Source organism: Acinonyx jubatus, chromosome B4 (genome assembly GCF_027475565.1).
Source record: "Acinonyx jubatus isolate Ajub_Pintada_27869175 chromosome B4, VMU_Ajub_asm_v1.0, whole genome shotgun sequence".
NCBI classification, from domain to species: domain Eukaryota; kingdom Metazoa; phylum Chordata; class Mammalia; order Carnivora; family Felidae; genus Acinonyx; species Acinonyx jubatus.
Genome location: NC_069387.1, coordinates 118164749 through 118188070, shown reverse-complemented (window position 1 = coordinate 118188070; position 23322 = coordinate 118164749). Strand labels below are relative to the sequence as shown.

Sequence of the window (23322 nt, the reverse complement as noted above, 5' to 3'; positions counted from 1 at the left end):
CTAGTTCTGGGGTTTCTATTCTATTCCACTGGTCTATGTGTCTGTTTTTGTGCTAATACCATGCTGTCTTGATGATTACAGCTTTGTAGTAGAGGCTAATGTCTGGGATTGTGATGCCTCCTGCTTTGGTCTTCTTCAAAATTACGTTGGCTATTCGGGGCCTTTTGTGGTTCCATATGAATTTTAGGATTGCTTGTTCTAGCTTCGAGAAGAATGCTGGTGCAATTTTGATTGGGATTGCAGTGAATGTGTAGATAGCTTTGGGTAGTATTGACATTTTCTTCCAATCCATGAGCACGGAATGTTTTTCCATGTCTTTATATCTTCTTCAATTTCCTTCATAAGCTTTCTGTAGTTTTCAGCATACAGATCTTGTACATCTTTGGTTAGATTTATCCCTAGGTATTTTATGCTTCTTGGTGCAATTGTGAATGGGACAGTTTCTTTATTTGTTTTTCTGTTGCTTCATTGTTAGTGTATAAGAATGCAACTGATTTGTGTACATTGATTTTGTATCCTGCAACTTTGCTAAATTCATGTATCAGTTCTAGCAGACTTTCGGTGGAGTCTATTGGATTTTCCATGTATAATATTGTGTCATCTGCAAAAAGTGAAAGCTTGACTTCATCTTTGCCAATGTTGATGCCTTTGATTTCCTTTTGTTGTCTGATTGCTGATGCTAGAACTTCCAACACTATGTTAAACAACAGCGGTGAGAGTGTGCACGTGATTTTTTAGAAGATGTACATGTGATTGCAATATACATAATGCATAAATATTTAAAATAATGTTTTATAGTGTTCTCTGCAGAGCTATTACTCATATTTTATTCGTTTTATTATGAAGTGTTTTATAGATATATGTTTTAAAGTTTTTATTTATTTATTTTGAGAGAGATAACGTGTGTGCATAGGCACACGGGGTAGGGGCAGAGAGAGAAGGAAAGAGAGAGAATCTCAAGTAGTTGGTGTGAAGCCCAGTGCGGGGTTCAAACTCACAAGCTGTGAGATCATAACCTGAGCTGAAATCAAGAATCAGATGCTTAACCTGACTGAGCCACCCAGGTGCACCCTAGTATTTTAGCTTTTGATGTTATTATAAATGGTACCATTTAAAAACTTCTATTTTTTTTTGCTGCTGCTGCATAAAACCAATTGCTTTTTAATTTTCATCTCAAATCCAATGATTTTACTATATTTACTTATTAATCCTAGTTATTTATCTTTATATTCTTTTGGATTTTCTACATGATAATAGCAGTTTTATTTCTTAGTTTTCATTGCTTATATCTTTTATTTCCTTTTCTTTCTTGTTGCATTGACTCTGACTTCCAATAAAGAGCAGTGATGTTAGTGGCATCTTTATTTGGTTTCCGTTCTCAAGAAGAAAGTTTTCATTCTTTCACAATTAAATATGATGATTGCTGTAGATTTTTTTAATTTATTTTTGTAGTAAAATGTGCATACAGGAAGTATGCATAGCACATTTGTACAACTCAATTAATTCTTATAAACTTATGAACTTTATTCTTGTAGTAAAATGTGCATACAGGAAGTATGCATATCACATTTGTACAACTCAATTAATTCTTATAAACTTATGAACACATTTGTATCATAAGCACTCAGATCAAGAAATCAGCCCCTGAAATTCTTCCCTTAATTATTTGCATTTACTAGCTCCAAAGGATTACCACTCTCCTGATTTCTAAATCCCATAACTTTTTTTAAGTAGAACCTCTTTAATCAGTCTAAGACAGTTCCATTTTCTTACTAGTTTGCTAGTTTTTTTTTAATAATGAATTGGTGTTGAATTACAGAAAGCATTTCCTGCATCTGTTGAGATGATCATATAATTTTTCTTTCTCATGCTGTTCCTGTAGTAAATTATGTTGCATTACTAGAATAGACGAAACTTGATGATCCCTTTCATATATTGATTTCCTGCTACTCCATTTAAGAGTTTTACACTCATATTCATGAGTAGGATTTGCCTTTTGTTTTGCTTTCTTGTGATATCCTTGTGCAGTTTTGGTACTAATGTTATCCTGGCATCCAAAACCACATTTGGCCTTGTTTCCTATTTTTTTCCATTCTGTGAAAGAGTAAGTGTACTATTGGTGTTATTTCTTCCTTAAGAATCTGGCAGAATTAAGAGATTCACATAAAAAGTTGTCTCTAGGATGGGTTAGAATGGGGAGAAAATGGAGATAGGGACTTCTGTTGGTTTTTGTTATAATTCTGATGTAAGGTGATGATGGCTTTGACTGGGTTGGTGGCATGGGAAGAGAAAGGACAAATAATAGCAATATCAACATTCTGATTCATATAGAATTTTATAACTCATACATTGCTTTTATTTGATCTTTATAGTGACAGTGAGTAGAAGATTTAAAGAAAGGATGAGTTGAAGAGAACTGTAAGGTTTGGCTTTTAAGTTATTGAGAGATTACAGGTGTCACTGACTTCTGTGGGGATGTCAGCTTCTTTCTTTTTTTCCTCTTGTTTAAGAAGGATTACTGAAAATGTGTATTATCTTCCTTGAACCACATTTGAAGGAAAGAAGAAATACAAAAACAAAAATAACTTAGTGATGATGCTGGAAATCAAGAAGAATGGTCTAAGGAGACCATAATTTCCTTATTTGTAAAATGATAGGCTTAGATTAGGTGATTACTATATTTTTCAGATTTCTAAACTTCTGTTAATTATACAGGCTAATTTACAAATTCACATCTTCTTATGGTAATTTATTTCATAGAAGAGACCTGGGAGACTAAATACTAGTATCATACCTTTAACTATTTTTTAAACATTACTCTTAACACAGTACTACACTTTTGGGAAAAGGCAATGGAATAAGGAGCAATGGTGTTGAAAATGCTCAGAAAAAAATCAACTTTTAAGCCAGAATATGAGCCACATAAATTACCTTACTGCTTGGGGCAGCAAATAAACAAATCAATGCAGTTAATCTTAATACAGTAAATCTTGGCTCAAATGTGAAGAAAATTGAGTAGTGGGAGACTGTGGCAGGGAATAAAGTGAATTCTGATAAAAATAAGGAAGAATAGGTAAGGAAAAAAATGCTCCTCTTAAGTTTTATATTTCAATAAACATATGCTTGGTACTTTTCTAATAGATTCATAAAAACTATTATAGTCAAAAGCATTATAGTACAGGTTATTTTTATTTCAAATATTTGTATTTTTCAGTTGGGAAGACAAGGCACAAAGGCAAATGGCTTCAATTCCACGTCAAGGGTTCTTAGGTTGCCAGCAGGAGAAAGCAACTCTAGCTAAGAAAGCAGGAAAGGAATTTATTGGGAAGTTACTGGGCAGTTTACAGAATTAAAAAAGGGCCGAAAATCAGGCTCAGGGCAGCATTAGGTGTTTAAACAGCAGGATTTTCTCTTCTTCTCAGAGCTCCAGTTCTGGGACTTGATCTTTTCATTCTTAAGCCACTCTACTTTAGATCTAAATTTTGGAAGCCATCTCCCTGGCAGAGCTTGGATTATTAGACATCCCTGTTTAAGTGAAAAGAACAGCATATTGATTTATAGTCCCTTAAAGAATAAATACAATAGAGAAGGGAGAGTTGTCTGAAATGTAATGGAGTGCTGTTACCAAAAGAAGGAATAAATGAATTTTAGGCAATCAGATCCCCACAAATGTTTACGATGTAGTCCAAATTGAGGCATAGTTCTAAGTAAAAGAACTCCTAATTTAGATGGAATAAAGCCCTCTCCCCACCATCACCAAAACAAACAAACAAACCAACGAAAACCTTTCTTTTTTGGAGGATTTCTAAGCTACTTTCTGCTTGCCTACTTTTCCAGCTTCTATTTAAAAAATTTTTTTTTAAGTTTATTTATTTATTTATAATAAGAGACAGAGAGAGAGAGAGAGAGAGAGAGCAAGGAAGCATGTGCAAGCAGGAGGAGAGGCAGAGAGAGAGGAGAGAGAGAATTCCAAGCACTCTCACTGTGAGTGTAGGACCTGAGGTGGGGCTTGATCTTTTGAACCAGGTGATCATGACCTGAACCGAAATCAAGAATCAGATGCTTAACTGACTGAGCCCCCCACGTTCCCTTCTCAGCTTCTATTGAGTAAGTAGATGGCCTTATAAGTTTGCTTTATGTCAAGCCCTTTCCCCCTGCTTCTTACTTTTCTTCAGAGGTATGGTCATATGTAAACAGATTGCCAAAACCTGTGACTTGCCGCTTTCACTTGGCTGCTAAGCATTTATAGCTGCTAGGATTCCTCAACTACTCTTTTCCACACTGTCCAGGATGTCTTGGCACTGACTGTTCTGGAACTAGGACCAAGAGTGCTGGACTTCCTCAAACACTGTATATATAACTCATTTTCCCCCCGAGGTCATTTTTCATATACAGACTTGGATAAAGGTCAGTTAGGAGTCCAGGAGGGCAATCCATAAAGGATGCTGGGGTAGAATAGAAACATGGCACTAGATAGCGCAGTTTGCTGTAATGTGAAAAATCTAAATTTTAGATAGTATCTTGGAGTGGAAAAATTATTACAATTGGGCAGTACCCTTCCACTATGTGAAGTAAGTTTTGAATTTTATTTAAAGAATACAGGTTTGAAAGGGAAATCAGTTATTTACCTGTGTAAGACACTCATATACCTATTTGGCTCAGTTTCTCACACTAACTACTCATTAACACACATGCTCCTTGTCTTAAATTGGGGGCACAGTGTGGTGATGTGGGAGAGTGGAAAGATCACTAGGCAAAGTGTCAAAAGGCAGAGGCTGTGAGCTTAGCCTTAGTTATCTCTACAAATTCCAAAATTGGAGAAGAGGAGTAGAGGAAAGCTGTAGTTGCTCTCTATAGTTGCTCAGGACCTCGGCAGGTTAGAGCCAACTTCTTAGTGTCTTGAGTGCAGTCTTCTGCTTTGGGAAGTAATGATGATATCTAAGGATGGAGACTTTCCTATTTGCAGGACACTGTCTCAGGCTTTTAAAATATATCATCTAAATCACCTGGCAAGTCTCCAAGGGAGATGCTGTTACTCTCGTTTCATTTCACAGGGCAGGAAGCTGTCCACAACTGAAGAACTTGTCACATGGCCAGTAATTGCAAAATCTAAATTTAAACCCCAGTCCTGTCTAACTCCAAAGCCCATGATCCTTCTTTCTTTAAGAATTTTATAATCTAAGATCTGTTATTCATCTTCGTATCCAGTGTCTAATTCAGTATCTATCACAGAGTAAGCTAGGAGCAAAGATAAGTGAATGTGAGCAAAGGCACAAGGTATGCGTGCTCAGGTGTATTCTACTTAATAATATATAGGCCAGTGTTTTGAACAAGGAGTACGTGAAGGAGAGTTGTGATGTTATTTTGAAAGTTAGATTGAGGTGGGATCATGAAATCCTTTGATGATTAGGTCAAAGGATTTAAAATATTTTCAACAGTCATTGTGAAACCCCTGGAGATTTTTTTTTTCATAGGAAAAACATCAAGGGGTAGCACTGTGTTTTCCAGTGTCAGGAAAAATGAGTTGGATTTTGGGGATGTTGAGATAGAGGTTCTAAGGAGGTCATTGGCAGGGCCTAGAAATACATGATTAGCTTTGGAGAGAGGTCAAGGATTGACAAAGAAATTTGAGAGGCACCCACAGAGAAAACCAGAAAAAGAAAAAAAATCACTAACCAGTCTATATATGAATGAGTGAATAAATGGCACAGCCCACAAGAAATACGGTGTTAAGTGTTAGTTCCTAACAAGGTTTGCATCTCCATTCCTTGTGACATCTGGGTGTAGGGATAGAGAATTCTGTACCATACTGTTCTTTCCATCTGGTCTAGGAATACTGGGTGAGCTCTCTGGAGACATCTGCTAAGTTTTTCTTTCTCATGTTGGCTTCTCTACCTTTACATTTTCTCTCTTTCATTCCCTTTCTCCCCTACTGGATTCTATTTTCTCACACTTATTGCTGCAGTAAAAATGTTTGGTGGCATAGTGTGAGGGAAAAATAGAATGGACTATATAGCACTTGGATGTTGAGTGGGAAGATGAAAGCAGAAAATATGAGATTAATTTGTTATTCTGTATTAAAATCCTACTATTTCCCTAAACTTGAATGGTACTGTGTATCTTTGATAACTGAATAGCTGCATTTATAGTATTTAGCTGCATTAAGCAAAGTCATATGAACAAGCTAGACTACTTAGCATTATAGAAAATTTGAGACAATTTTTAGGACCTATTTGCCTGGGCTGAATAATGGCACTCTTGTTCAGGTGACTGTTAGATAAAAAGAAAAATATTTTATAGCATATGAACTGGATTCTTTAGCTGTCTTAAGTCTACCTTTGTGCTCTTTCTTATTGTCGATATTATATAAATAACACGGATGTTCTGCTTTAAATACACCTTAGAAAATAGTTCGGTGCCAGGTTTGACTATGGAGAGTCTGTCATGTTTTTCCACTCTGAAACTTACTCTGTGCTTTTTTTTTTTAATACCCTTTTACAAATACAGTCCTGAAATGCTTTGTTTCCTTTTTTATGCATAAGAGCATGCTCATTGGAAGCATATTGTGTGTGAAGATTGTCAGTTGTTCAAACTTGTGCACTGATGGTGAGTTGAAAATCTTTTTTAGCCTTCTTCTTTGTAAAAATGATTTTTACAACACCACTCCACAAATATTCAGTGTTAACAGTAAAATTACTTCTAGAGCTATTAAAAAGAAGAATAAGAAAAACCCTATGTTAAAAATGAATAGTGCATTTATTTTAATCTTTGGCTTCACTCCTCCACCAGCTTCCTATTTGGCTACTTAAAAGGGTGCAGTAAAATTCCCCAAAAGTGTTAATATTTATTTCTGGAACTGCTCCAGGAGCATGTCAAAAGAATTTTGAAAAGAACATTCACTTAGGTATAACAGCTTTGGAATACATAATAAGATATATTAGTATGCTTTTAAAAGGATCATGGGTAGAGCATGAAGAATATGAAAGTGTATGAACCCCTTTATTGTTCATGATTAAACCAAAATTGTTTGCATGTGAACAGATTTAATTGTTTACAAAATCTGCATAACACTATCAACAGAATGAGATGATGGGCGGGGAGGCATAAGAGCTTTTAGCCTGATTATGATTCATAGATGTTCATCTAATAAATTGCTTTTCCTGAATCTGAAAGAAAAATAGCAATGAGAAAAATTAGGTACTTATAGGCAACTAAAAATAATTCTATTGATTCCATATTTTTAATTATGAGTTAATCTGGGTTAGAAGAGTGACAAGACTTAGAAAATGAATAAGGTGTCCTTAGATTCTTTAGGAGGTTCAGTGACAGGGTAACTAGATATCTCTTTTTAAAGAAATTGCTCTTCTTAACAATTTGATTTATTATATAAAGGATTTTTTTAAACGTTGGTTTTCTTCCTTAAGTGATTATATGAAACTAGGAAAGAGATCAACATAATCATTCTCTCTCTAAAAATTGTATTTGTTGTTATTTTACAGTTTATAACAATACATCTATTTTCAGTTTCTCTTACAGGTTTCACTCTACACTGGTCAGATATGAATGGGTTTTTGACAATATGTATGGTTGTGTTGTTTAGTGAATGTGCCTAACTATTGTGGTAGTCTTATTGCTCTACCAGTCCCATCACACATAGTTTTGAAGCCATTCTCCATGTGTCCTCCAGAGAACTCTTTCTTTCTAATACATAAATTTGATCATATCAGTAGACTATTTAAGATTCTTGACTTTCATGACCCCAGCCTTCTCACAGAGTCTTCCCTATGTATGTATGTAAGCAACCTTACACCTCCCTCTACTCTACCTGGAAAATAGCTTTGTTTTGTTTTGTTTTGTTTTGTTTTTGTCTTTAGGACAAAAAACACTTAAGCACTCATGTCCTTTTTTATGAAACCTTCTCCAGACTTTTGACAGGCCTATTGGTCCTATGTTTTTTGTCTTTTGTGTTTTCAACTGTATACAAAATAGAATTTTATCATAACACCTATGACACTTTTTTGGTGTCCATGTTTGTGTTCCTCTTCTAAACTCCAAAGAGGAAATCCCAATAAATATTAACCTTGGGGATTCAGGAACAAGAAATCATAATTCCTAGAAATTCTTGGGAATTCTTAAATCATAAGCTGTTCTTAAAATATTTCTAGCAGTCTTTATATCTTGTATTCATTATTATGAATATCTAAAATTTTGTATACTATATGAAAAATGTGAAGTTTAGTAGTATCAATAAAGAACTGCAGCCTCCAATGAATATTCAAACCCTAGAAAACACCAGTGAATAGTTAGTGGGTTTTTTCAAATAACATGACATTCAGACTTCCTACCTAGTAAAACTAAGAGACCACACAGAATCATGTGGCAAATGGCTAATGTAATGACTTACTTTGCTTCCAAAACTCATAGGATTTGTATAAATTATATTATGCATATAAACACGTTCATATTTATTTTATTTTCAAGAGTGGTTCACTTTTAGCAGCAGATGGGGCCATGAACAGACACATAACTTGACGACAGCGACAAATAAGACTGACCAATTAATTAAATCATGACCATCTTTCTTCTATGTTTGCCTTCCCTGGTTCTTAGCAATGTTGACCTGAACCCTCTACTCCTTGTGTTGTGTCAGCACTTCCTACTCTTGCTGCTAGCTTGATGTGTGTATATTCCTTTAACCAGTGATGTCTCCATGTTGTTAAGCTTTAATTCTCACAGCAGATTGTAATACTTTTCCTAGTTCTGATTTTCTCTATTTCTTGACTGATTTTTTTTGGGGGGGATGGGGGATTTGGAATTCAGAAAAATAGTAAATTTTCTGAAAAATACTGGAAACTCATTCTTGTATGGAAACAATCTCCAATGCCTAGTATATCAGACATTCAGTAAAATATTTTGAGATATTTCTTAAGTGAATATTACTTTGTAGTCCAAAAGCATCTAACATAGTATCTGGTACATAGAGATACTTACAATATTTTAATGACTGTATCTGTAGTTCTTTTGAATCAGGGTCATGATAAAGTCGGGCATCAGAGTTTAGATTTGGTAATTGCCACCAGAAATGCCAGGTTATCTTTTATTATTTAGGTGTCTTGGGAGTCGATAATCCTTTACCTAAAATCAAAGAGAAAACTCATAAGATGTTTAAAACTCACCAAAAACTTTGTGTAATATGCTTTTGTAGAACTCTCTTTTATAGAGTTTGTTTCTATGGCCATTAATTATTTGATTATTTGCTTGATGTTTGAATTTTTTTAAAATTTTTTAAGGTTTTTATTTTGAGAGAGACAGTGAAAATGTGAGGAGGGGAGGGACAGAGAGAGAGGGATTCCCAAGCAGGCTCCACACTGCCAATGCAGAGCCCAGTGTGGGGCTTGAACCCACAAAACTGTGAGATCATGACCTGAGCTGAAACTGAGAGTCAGACGCTTAACCGACTGAGCCACCCAGGTGCCCCTCTTGATGTTTGACTTCTTGATTGAGCTACCTGAGGGCAGGGATTATTTCTTTTGTATTCACAGGTGTGATCTTAGAAGGTACTGGTTAACCACAGTATATGCATGGAATAGGCAGTTTATTTAGTATTTATTGTATGCATAAGTGAATGAAGAAGATGGCAATGTGAATGAAGAATAATACCCCAGGATGTGAGCCTCTTTTACTGAGATCCCTGAGAGATTCTGAAGAACACAGTTTGAAAACCACTACTATATTCCTTGATACAGGCTGAATAAATATGTCACATGGTCTTGCAAAAGATTTTCTCTATGAAGGACTGGTAGTGAAATGTTATTATCATAACTGTATACCTTTTACCCTGTCTGTTTTAGTAACATGTTTTGTTATAAGAGATAGTGCATTATTAATATTGTCATTGATCCTATTATTTACTTCCTTGTGACCTCTTTAGAAAGAGCGTTTCACCCCTTTCAACTTACTGAATGGTTTTGCTTAAATATTGATCCAAGGATATCATGATACAATGTTCTTCTAAATTCTGAAGGTTAAAAAAATTCCTTATTTAGATTTTTAGTATCTCCTCCTTGTTTAGTGTAACTAGTTTTGTGGGATGGAATAGTAGATATATTAATACTTGGGATGTTTTACTTATGTCCTGATTTCATCATGGTATCAAGTGGGGGTAGGGTGAAGGCAGAAAACTTAATTTGGAAAAGTTGAACTAGAGGGGGTTAAATGCCAGAAAAGGGCATCTAATCTTCTGAATACATATTTTAGATAAGACTTCCCTGAACATGTTATTGTTGAGACTTTCCTCAACTTGTTTTCTCTGTTTCTAACACTGAAGACCAAGCCAACATACTAGTTTTCTGTATTCTGATGATTCCTGGGGTATCAGATGATCAAGATAAAAAAATCCAGTTTAGTTCCATACGGGACTAGTTTCTGGAGCTGGAAAATGTAGAGGTGGAAAGCAGCTACTCAGTCAGAATATGTAGTTGTTGTCATGGAAAACTAAAATTTATACTTAGAGAGAAAATGTAGATGTTTCATTAGTACAGATTTTTATGGAAAGTCAAACAAAAAAGAACTAGAACAGAAGAGCATATTATCAGATCTTTTGTACTGTTTAATTTTGATTGGATTTTTATCAGGTTTTTTTTATTTCTTTTAGTTGTGGGAAACTTGATCTAGTATTTATATTTGTGGCTGATTTAGAGTATATTGAGCTAGCTAAGAAGAATTTTCCCCATATGTATTTGTCAAAAGCAAATAAAGCTATCAGTTTTGAACTTGACAACACAATCTTCACTGAAAAAGAGCAATCAAACACATTTAATCTATTCATACAAACTGAATTCTATCCCTTGAGTCACTTAACATAATTAGGATATTTCTGCTTAGGATTGTAAAATGCTTCCACTATTTTGTAAGGATTTAAAAAGGAAGACAAAGGAGTGGCTCAGTCAGTGAAGCATCTGATTCCTGGTTTTGGCTCAGGTCATGATCTCAGGGTTTTGTGAGTTCAAGCCTGGTGCAGGGCTCTGTGCTGGCAGCACAAAAATACCTATTTATAAAAACCTAGAATTATTGATGTCTTTTGTGTATTGAAAATTTGAGTTAGATGATAGAGAATTTGGTTTACTTTGAAGTTATACATTTAAAATAAATGCTATAGCATGAAGATGGGACTTTCAAGTTAGTAGGGGACTTAAGATAAATTTTAGAGAAAAGAAAGAGTTTATAAAAATAATTCCAAGATAAATGGTATTTTTTAATCTATATTTTTATATTGAGGGGAGGGAGTAGAAAAGAAAACCCCTTTACTAGGCCCTACTAAGTGGCAGCTTCTTGTTCCATAGGATTAAGCAGTCTACATATTTAATGCAATCCCTATCAAAACCCCAACAGCATTTTTCACAGATCTAGAACAAACAGTCCTACAGTGGATATGGAGCCACAAAAGACCCCGAAAAGCCAAAGCAATCTTGAAAAATAAAAGCAAAGCTGGAGAAATCACAATCCCAGATTTTAAGATATACTACAAAGCTGTAGTGATCAAAGCAGTATGGTACTGGCACAAAAATAGACACATAGATCAGTAGAACAGAATAGAAAATCCTAAAATCATGATTAGATGGTCAGTTAATCTTCAACAAGACAAAAATATGCAGTGGGAAAAAGTCTCTTCAACAAATTGTGCTGGGAAAACTGGACAGCTACATGCAAACTAATGAAACTGGATCACTTTCTATCACTTTCTTACACCATACAGAAAAATAAACTCAAAATGAATTCAAGACCTAAATGTGAGACATGAAACAATAAAAATTCTAGAAGAGAGCACAGGCAGTAATTTTTCTGACATTGGCCATAGCAACATATTTCTAGATATGTCTCTTGAGGCAAGGGAAACAAAAGCAAAAATAAACTATTGGGACTACATCAAAGTAAAAAGCTTCTACAGCAAAGGAAACAATCAACAGAATTAAAACTGGGAAAAAATTTGAAACTGACATATCCAATAAAGGCTTATTTGCTCAAATATTTAAAGCACTGATACAGCTTAACACCCCCCCCAAATAATCTAATTAAAAATGGGCAGAAAACACAAACAGAAATTTCTCCAGAGAAATGGCCATTGAAATGGCCAACAGACACATGAAAAGATGCTCAGCATCACTCATCATCAGGAAAATGCAGATCAAAACTACAATGTCATATCACCTCACATCTGTCAAAATGGCTAACATGAACAACACAAGAAACAACAAGTGTTGGTGAGGATGTAGAGAAAAAGTGACCTTTATGTACTGTTGTTGATGGGAATGCAAACTGGTGCAGCCACTGTGGAAAACAGTGTGGAGGTTCCTAAAAAAATTAAAAATAGAAGTATATGATCCAGTGATGCCACTACTGGTTATTTACCCAAAGAATATGAAAACACTAATTTGAAAAGATATATACACCGCTGTGTTTATTGCAGCATTACTTATAATAGCCAAATGATTAAAGCAGCTCAAATGACCATGGATAGATGAATGGATAAATGCTACAAAAGATATCAACCATATATCATATAACCTTACTGAATCTGTAAGAAACTGTACTTGCAATGAAACCAGTGAACCTAAATCACTGTTGATAATATGGGTGTCACTTATAACACAATTATTAAGAAATGTTTCTGAAATGTCATAAAGAGGAAATAATACTGTAGCATTAAAGTTCCACATTATTTGATCAAGACTTTGGGGTCAAAGTAAGAAGAGAAAAATGCAAATTATGCTTTGTTAAGGATGAATATAGTTATAACCTAATTCTTGACATCAATAAGAAATACAGGTTTAATGTATTTGTAAAAACAAAAGGACTAATAATAGAAATAAAATGTTAAGGAAAAGTTTTGAGAAAGGAATAAAGAAATGAAAAAAGCTTGATTACAAAAACTAAAGAAAGAGTACAAAGAACAGGAAAGGATAATAATGACTATGTAAAATTCAGTCACAGGAATAATACCAAATGTGAACACATTAAAAGACAAAGCTTTTCAGATTGTAGACCAAAAAAAGCCAACTGCAGTTATGACTGTTTATAAGAGATGTGGCCAAGATAAAATGACAGAAATAGAAGGAAAAAAATGGATAGTCAACACTATACCAGTTAAATGAAAAGAAAGAGAATGCTTAGGTAGCAATATTAATAGCTAACAAAATTCAAGATGAAGAGCATTATATAACATTAAACTGTAATTTTTTGGTAATAAAATATGTAATCCATAAAGATGATACATCATTCTTTTGCTTAACTGAAAAATGTAACAAAACTTATGAAGCAAATTTAGAAATACAAAGATTGAACTGGTTACAGTTCAATCACAGACTTTCTCTTCCTGTTCTACACCATGGTGCAGGGTCAAGATGAAAAGGATAACCCCTTGCAGGAACTTTGCATCTGCAAGCTTTGCCTCAGCATCTGTGTGGGGGAGAGTGGAGAGAGACTGATCCTGGTGGCTAAGGTGCTGGAGCTGTTTACAAGACAGACCGCTGTGTTTTCCAAACCTAGATGCACTATTAGGTCCCTTGGCATCAGGAGAAAGGAAAAGATTGCCATCCTTCATAGTCTGTGGGGCTAAGGCAGAAGAAATCCTGGAGAAAGGTCTAAGGGTGAGGGAATTGGCGTTAAGAAAAAGTAACTTCTTCAGTATTGGAAACTTTGGTTTTGGGATCCAGGAGCACATCTCTCTGGGGATCAAATATGACTCAAGAATTGGTATCTATGGCCTGGACTTCTTTGTGGTGCTGAGTAGGCCAGGTTTCAGCATCACAGACTAGAAGCTCAGGACAGGCTGCATTGGGGCCAAACATAGATTCAGCAAAGAGGAGGCCGTGCACTGGTTCCAGCAGAAGTATGATGGGCTGATGGGATCATCCTTCTTGGCAAATAAATTACTATTTCTATCTAAAACGTCAGTAAAAACTTTTCAGTGAAATGTGGAAAAAAAAAGTTCAACCACAGTGATATACTGTGTATGGTAACATTTCTTAGATTGTGATGAAGTAGAAAAGCTAAGGGTATAGATGGTATGAATTATGCAATTAGTAGTTTTAAAAATATACATCTCACCTTTAAGAACAGAGAATATACTTTTTAGTGCTTATGTAACAGAAGAAAATTACATACTCGTTTTTAAAGAACATCTAAAGAAATTTGAAGTTGAATAATTATTCTCTCTGACTATAATGTGGTAAAACTATAAACACATCATTAAGAGACAACAAATTTAAGCACTTATAAATTTAAAAGCAAGCACTAATTTTCAGGGTGAAAAGGAAATCAAAAGTGAATTTTATAAAGTATATATCTAATAATTGAAATTAAAATATGACTTGTCAAAACCTAAGTGATGTGGACAAAACCTTACTCAGTAGAAAAGTGATAGCCTGTTATGCTTTTGCTTTCAAATAGGAAAGAATAAAATAAGCATTCAACTAAAGAGCTAGAAGAAAGAATACAACAATAATTGTATGATGAATTGTTATAGTTAAGAACAGAAGGTAATATGTTAGTAAACAAGTACATGAATAAATAACTCATCTGGTAGGTGTTTGATAAAAATCAAGTTAACTGGGGGTGCCTGGGTGGCTTAGTCGGTTAAGCGCCCAACTTCAGCTCAGGTCATGATCTCATGGCTCATGAGGTTGAGCCCCACATCAGGCTCTGTGCTGACAGCTCAAAGCCTGGAGTCTGTTTCCGATTCTGTGTCTCCCTCTCTCTCTGCCCTTCTCCTGCTCATGCTCTGTCTCTCTCTCAAAAATAAATAAACATTAAAAAAATTTAAAAAATCAAGTTAACTGTATCTTTGAATATGACAATAAAATAGACCCACCTAGGCATATGAAAGAAAAAATAATACAGAACATTAGGAATGAAAATGGTGGTAGAATTGCAAATATAGAAGATAAAAAATATAAAAATATGTAGTTTTTATTCAGTAAGAAAACATAAGTGGAAATAATTAACTTCTTAAAAAATGTCAATTATGGAATTAATGCATGTCAAGGTTGACTGTATTGATAGATCAGTAACCATTAAACACATTGGAAATTTTAAGGATTTACTCTACAGAAGTGCTAGTACTAGATTATTTTACATGTGTGTTCTTTTAAATTTTCAGGTAACCGACAATTTAGTTTCTGTTGGTTGATTAGAAAAAGACAGAAAACTCTTCAGTTTACCTAACTCTCATATCAAAATTGAAATGAGATAAGAAAACTGGAGACCAATTTTACATATGAATGAGGATGCAAAATCCTAAATTACAAATAGCAATCCAGTATCATATTAAATATATATATATGTATATATACATATACATATGTATATGTATATATATATGTATATATACATATATATATGTATATGTATATATACACACACACACATAGGGAGACAAATTTAATTCTAGGAGTGTAAAGATGATTCTTACCAGGAATAAATATGTTAATGTATTAAAAGGGAAAACCTATATAATCATCCTGGATTATATCCTAAATAAATTTAACAAACCATAAGAGTATTCTGGATTACTCTTTATAGAAATAATGACGATTACTCTGTGTCATGCACTGAGCAAGCACTTTACATGGACTGTCTAATGTAACTTTCCTAAAAACCCTATGAAGTAGCTAGTACTGGTATGTTCATTTTATAGATAAGGAAACTGAGGCACAGCATGGTTACATAATCTTACCAAGGTCATGCAGTTAGAGATGGAACAAGCATTTGAACTTTGACAGTTTGAATCATGAATCTGTTTTTATTCATTATGTTAAAAAAATTTTTTTTTAATGTTTATTCATTTTTGAGAGAGACAGAGACAGAACGCGAGTGGGTTAGGGGCAGAGAGAGAGGGAGACAAGAATCCGAAGCTCCAGGCTCCAAGCTGTCAGCACAGAGCCTGATGCGGGGCTCGAACCCATGAGCTGTGAGATCATGACCTGAGCTGAAGTCAGATGCTCAACTGACTGAGCCACCCAGGCGCCCCTACCCATTATGTTATTCATTGTCTTTTTGTTCATTACTGAAAGAACAAAAGCTTCTTTTAATGTGGCAAAAAGATATCCATGAGAATCCAACAGCAAAGGTCATACCAAATGGTGAAACCCTACCAGACAGGCCATAAAATTCATCAGTACGACAAGAATTATCCTCTCATTATTTCAGTGGTTCTTGTCAATGCTGTTTTTTAAGGGGAAAAAAATTCAGGATAAGGTCAGCTGATTAACAGTTCCATCTGCAACCTGAAATCCTCCTTGCCATGAAACATAACATACTCACATACTCCAGGGATTAAGGTGTAGATATCTTTGGGATACCATTGTTCTGCCTAGCACAGTATCTTTGGAAATATTGTTACCTAAGAAGAGAATGAGAATAAGAACAATTTCCACCAAAATCAGTGTTTGCATAATAGTGAAAGATTAATCTGCCTTGTGAGTTGGTTTAATTTTCAAGAATTATACTCATAGAAGAGAAGATGAGGGTGGGAGAATAATGTTTTATACTCTGAGACCCAGTGACAAAGTTGAAACTGTGTTGAAATAGATGTTCTAGTTTTCTTCTCATATTTTCTTAACTCTGTGGTTCTCTGTATGGTTACAGATTCTTATATTCTAAAATACTGTCTTGTGGCATATACTATATATATAGTAGAGAGATCATAAATTGTGTGATTATAACTCAAGGAGTTATTTCTGCTCACAGTTGGCCAGTTCTGGTTTGCTGTGTGAATATGTTATTGCAATTTGCATCAAGTGATTCAGGGTGCATATTATTCATTAGAAAATATTTGGTTAGTGTAATTTTAGCTATAGTGTTTCCTATGTAAACTCACTTATGTAAAATGTGCATTTATGGTCTCCATTGTGACTAGGTAGTAGGTCTATTGCATAGCTTTGCTTAGAAGATGAGAAATTGTTACATTTTCTGTGACTGAATCAAATAGGCATTTATTTATCACAAAGTCAGTGTTTTCAGTTACTTTTAGAAAGCATTTTAAATTATCAGAGTTAATCTTAAAATTTCCACATGTGGCTATCAAGCACTTGTAATATGGCTAGTCCTAATTGCAATGTGCCATAAATATAAAATAAACACTGATGTTGAAAACATTACCAGAAGGAATTTAAAAATACCTCAATAATTTTGTATTGATTATGTGTTTAAATGATAGTATTTTGGATATAGTAGATTAAATCAAATATATTAAAACTAATTTCACTCTTTTTGCTTTTTTAATGTGGCTATTAAAACCTTTAAATTTACATGTATACTCACATTATTCTAGATCCATTTGGTCCACATGAGACACTTCTAATGATAATAGAAGCTCATGATAATAAACTTACATCATCACTATAGGGATGAGAATTTAACTTACGGTACTACACTCAAAAGCATGTGTACGTCTTTGCAGTTCATCCAAAAATGGAAACAAACTATTCGGATACAAATTTCAAAGAAGAGGGACTTTGTTTTGCATTGCATGAAATTATCTGATGCAATAGAATACTATTCCTACATACTTTGACACCCTCCCTGAGGCATTTGATGCACATTCTGTATGAGTTTCTGTATCTGGAGCCCTGGAGTGATTTCAAGTGTCAGGGGTCATATATGAAAATCATGGAAAGCTGTAACAGTCTTATGTTGCTAGTGGATATTTCCCATAGGTGGGTAGAGGGCGTAATGATCAATTTGTGGAGTAGCTGTGCCTAAATCTTATTTACTATACTTGTGAATATAATGGCCCAAGAAATTCAGGCTTATAGTTTATTTAGGAATAATCTTCTTTAATATGTGAAAGCTTAGGGAATAAAACATTCTGACTAAACAATGTCCTGGTTATTTGAAAATTCTCTAGGAAACCTATTTTATGTTTGTTTTAAAACCTACTAATCCAATTTTTTTTTTTTTTTTTGCATTCGTACAGATACTTAACAAAGGAAATTAAACCTTTGGTAATTAGGGATCTCAGATTGTCTCAGAACATTCATCCTGGGCAAGAATCTCCACATACAGAATTTAAAATATTGACAAGTATATATAGGAGAAGGAATTGACTGCACATTAGACTAACACCAAAGATCTATACATTGCCCTTTTTTTTTTTGAAATAAGAATGTAACAAGCATTTACAATTGCTTAGAAACTCTTGCACTTTGTAAAACAGATTTATGTTAATATAGGCCCTCTTTAAATTTGAGGATTATTATTGAGAAACAAGGGGAGCACAGTGCAAAATGTTGGAGTGAAGTAGAAGATTAGCACAAAGCTTGAGCTTTTAAACATCAAGTTTTATTATTTAAAATATGTTTTTAGTTGGAAGCTTTGGGTCTGGCTTATTTATAGTGTTTCAGATATGTGTGCATGTGCTCTGGGTATGTGCGTATAGGCTCTGTCAATAGGTACAGTCAAATATATTTATATATATACTAAATCCTCATGCTAAACCTCCTTGCTTTAAAAAAAAGATTGCATTCACATCCATTCTGTTTAGGAAAGCAGACATGCACTAGAGATTTTTTTTCATACTATCATAATTTTTTTTTCTGATAATGGGGAACTTGAGGATGGTACAGGTACATGGAATCTATAGACCCTGAATCTTTTTTCAGTTATAAATACCAGTATCTTCCTTATTAACCATTTATAAGGTCTCATAACATACAGGACATTTTTAGAAATAGATGGAGTTAATTTACAGTATTTTCTTATTTCTTTTCCCTACTTTGCTGGAGGTATTCCTGAGCAACATTGTGTTCTAGTTAACTTTAACTGAAACTTGGGTTTCCCCAAAATACACCACTGCCCTTGCAGTTCTCTGTAATGGAAATATCTCATCATCATGCATTTCATTCATGGGAGAAACTTCATTATTTTTCTCTTATCGTATCATACGCATACCTTCTCCCATAGGTTTTATTTTAGACATATCTATTTGAATTTCCTCCCTCTTTCTATCCACTACTATATCTCCATTAGTTCAGATTTCTTTGCTCCTTCCCTAGACATACTAGCCTAACTCTCTGCCACTAATTTGTGTACTTTGTTCACCTTCCAAATGTCACAAGAACTCTCATTCTAAAACACTGATCTTGTATCTTTCTGATACAAGATATCTGTCCGATAATGCTCTTAGATCCAGGTTGCCTACAGAATAAAGACTAAGCTTCTTGACATGTTATAAGTCACTTCACAATCTGAATAAACCTGTGTTTTCTTCCCTTGTAATTTATTGTCTTTTTGTTTTTCCTTGAAGGGAAAACATGATAATTTTGACTCTTCAAATAATTCAGAGGTGAATGATGTATTTTTGCATGCATTTTTTCTATGTTAATGCAAATCTTAGACAATGGGAATAATAACAACATCTGTCTTTTAGTTGTATGGATATAAATCAGTTAATACATGTAAAACATTTAGGATATTGGCACACAATATTCTGAAGTTTGCTTTTTTCACTTAATATGTTTTAGTTAACTTTATTTATTTTTCTTTCCAAATTTTTATTTAAATTCTAGCTAGTTAACATACAGTCCAATATTGGTTTTAGGATTAGAATTTAGTGATTCTTCAATTACATACAAATGTTTTGGTTAACTTTCAAGGTCAATACATATAGATCAAACTAACTTACTTTAGTAGCTGATATTCTGTGGTGTAGGTGGATCTTAATTAGTTTTTCCCTTTTTGAAGGTCATTCATCTGCTTTTTTTTTATAGTACTAAAATTATACAGTAACTAGTTTTGTATCTGTAGTCTTCATATTAGTACTTTTATGTCATAGGCATCGAGAGGAAGTTGAAGAAAAAAATTGTGAAACAAGCACTGAGAGAATCTGTGTACCACTAATTATAAACAGTCCTAAAAAATATGATTCTAGTGCCAAAATAGAGAAATCAATGAATACAAGAAAACCCCTAGAAATAGACCAGCACCACATATAAGAATTTACTATAAGATAAAGTTGATATTTGAAAAATGTAAGAAAAGATAAAATCATTCAAGAAATATTCCTGAAAAAATGTTTTCATGATTGAGGGTGAAAAATATTCATTTCTCTGTCTCATGCTATCTGGTATCCCTTTCCTCAACTTTGTCTGTTACCTGGTAGTTCAGAGACCATGAGTTTAATCCATTCCAGAGAATAAAATCTCTCATTCTGCTGTTCCAAGAAGAGCAAGGAATCTGAGAATCTAATTGATACAGATTTTCAACCAATGCTGCTAGTTATTTCAATATTCCACTCCTTTTTATTTTTGAGTAGTATTCCATTGTATGGATATATCATGATTTATTTATCCATTCACCTGTTTTTTTTAATTTTAATTTTTTTAATGTTTATTTTTGAGAGACAGAGAGTGAGTGGTGGGGGCTGGGGGTGAGAGAGAGAGGGAGACATAGAATCCAAAGTAAGCTCCAGGCTCTGAGCTTTCAGTGCAGAGCCTGACGCAGGCTGGAACTCATAATCTGCAAGATCATGACCTGAACTGAATTCTACCGCTTAACCCACTGAGCCACCCAGGCACCTCTTCCATTCACCTGTTAATGAACCTTTGAATTGTTTCAGTTTTGGACTATATTATAAATAAAACTTTAGGAATATTTATATATAAATCTTGGTATGAGCATATGCTGTCATTTCTCTTGACTAAATAACTAGAGTGGAGTGACTGATTGTATTGGAGTTAAACATTTAACTTTTTAAGAAACTACCAAATTGTTTCCTAAAGTTGTTGTACTATTTTATGTGGCTACCTGCAGTATGTGAGAGTTGTAGTTGATTTATATCCCTGTCAACATTGGTTTGCGAAGTCTTTTTAATCATGGCCATTCTAATAGATATAACTAGTATCTCATGACTTTAATTTGCATTTCTCTAAAGACAAATGATGTTGAGCACATTTTCATGTTCATACTTGCCATCTGTATATCTTTGTTGTAGTATCTGCTTCAAATCTTTTGATTTTTTTTAAGTTGTTGATTTTCTTGTTCGTATATTTTAGGGTTTCTTGTCTGGATCAAAGGCTATATCAGAAAATGTGATTTGCAAATGTTTTCTCTCAGTTCATTTCCTTCTTATTCTCTTTAACAGTGTCTTTGAAGAGCAGAAATTCTTAACTGTTGAAATTTTAATTTGTCAAATTTTCTTGTGTAGGTCATTTTGGTGTCATATCAAGAGATCTTTGCTTCACCTAAGGTGACAAAAATTTTCCAATATATTTTCTTATAGAAGTTCTATAGTTTTAGGTTCTGTTTTTAGATCTAGGATTCATTTTTAAGTTAATTTTTGTATATGGTGTGGTGAGGTATGGTCAAACTATTTATTTTGGCCTAAGGATATCCATTTGTTTCAGCCCAGTTTTTTGATCGGACTACCCCTTCTTTAATCAATTACCATAGTGCTTTTGTCAAAAGTCAGTTGCATATATGTACAGGTGAAAATGTACTCTGTGTCTCTCCATTCTGTTCCATTGATTTATCTTTAATATCATACTCTCTCTCATTTACTATATAATTTCATCATAGCTTGTAATCAGGTAGTATAAGTCTCCAACTTTTTTCTTTTTCCAAATTGCTTTGGCTAGTTGAGATCCTTTGTCTTTCCACATGAATTTTAAAATCAGCTATGGGGCGCCTGGGTGGCTCAGTTGGTTGAGCGTCCGACTTCGGCTCACGTCACGATCTCGCAGTCTGTGAGTTCGAGCCCCGCGTCAGGCTCTGGGCTGATGGCTCAGAGCCTGGAGCCTGCTTCCAATTCTGTGTCTCCCTCTCTCTCTGCCCCTTCCCCGTTCATGCTCTGTCTCTCTCTGTCTCAAAAATAAATAAATGTTAAAAAAAAATTAAAAGAAAATAATAAAATCAGCTAGTCAATTCCTATAAAACAAGCTTGCTGGGATTTTTTTTAAGATGAAATTTATTGTCAAATTGGTTTCCATACAACACCCAGTGCTCATCCCAATAGGTGCCCTCCTCAATGCCCATCATCCACTTTCCCCTCCCTCCCACCCCCCCATCAACCTTCAGTTTATTCTCAGTTTTTAAGAGTCTCTTATGGTTTACTTCCGTCCCTCTCTGTAACTTTTTTCCCCTTTTCCCCTCCCCCATGGTCTTCTGTTAAGTTTCTCAGGATCCACATAAGAGTGAAAACATAAGGTATCTGTCTTTCTCTGTATGACTTATTTCACTTAGTATAACACTCTCCAGTTCCATCCATGTTGCTATAAAAGGCCATATTTCATTCTTTCTCATTGCCAAGTAGTATTCCATTGTATATATAAACCACAACTTCTTTATCCATTCATCAGTTGATGGACATTTAGGCTCTTTCCATAATTTGGCTATTGTTGAGAGTGCTGCTATAAACATTGGGGTACAAGTACTCCTATGCATCAGCACTCTTGTATCCCTTGGGTAAATTCCTAGCAGTGTTATTGCTGGGTCATAGGGTAGATCTATTTTTAATTTTCTGAGGAACCTCCAGACTGTTTTCCAGAACTGCTGCACCAATTTGCATTCCCACCAACAGTGCAAGAGGGTTCCCGTTTCTCCACATCCTCTCCAGCATCTATAGTCTCCTGATTTGTTCATTTTGGCCACTCTGACTGGCGTGAGGTGATATCTGAGTGTGGTTTTGATTTGTATTTCCCTGATGAGGAACGACGTTGAGCATCTTTTCATGTGCCTGTTGGCCATCCGGATGTCTTCTTTAGAGAAGTGTCTATTCATGTTTTCTGCCCATTTCTTCACTGGGTTATTTGTTTTTTGGGTGTGGAGTTTGGTGAGTTCTTTATAGATTTTGGATACTAGTCCTTTGTCCAATATGTCGTTTGCAAATATCTTTTCCCATTTTGTTGGTTGCCTTTTAGTTTTGTTGGTTGTTTCCTTTGCAGTGCAGAAGCTTTTTATCTTCGAAAGATATGGGATTAGAGTCATTGTGATATCTGTAGTTTTCATGCTTGTAGTGGTGTCTCTGGTACTTTGTGGTCCTTGCAACATTTCACTCACAGAGTCCCCCTTAGGATCTCTTGTAGGGCTGGTTTAGTGGTGATGAATTCCTTCAGTTTTTGTTTGTTTGGGAAAACCTTTATCTCTTTTTCTATTCTGAATGACAGACTTGCTGGATAAAGGATTCTCGGCTGCATATTTTTTTTTTGTTCATCATATTGAAGATTTCCTGCCATTCCTTTCTGGCCTGCCAAGTTTCAGTAGACAGGTCTGCTACTACCCTATGTGTCTACCTTTGTATGTTAGGGCCTGTTTATCCCTAGCTGCTTT

At 34.6% G+C, this 23322-nt stretch overlaps 1 protein-coding gene and 1 pseudogene across 13 annotated transcripts in view; both read left to right on the top strand.

The window, feature by feature from the left end:
• ANKS1B (ankyrin repeat and sterile alpha motif domain containing 1B) overlaps positions 1-23322 on the top strand; it is a 1063758-nt gene that overhangs the window by 123343 nt on the left and 917093 nt on the right. The gene's annotated exons all lie outside the window — the stretch shown is intronic.
• LOC128316473 (60S ribosomal protein L11-like) lies at positions 10726-15010 on the top strand (annotated as a pseudogene).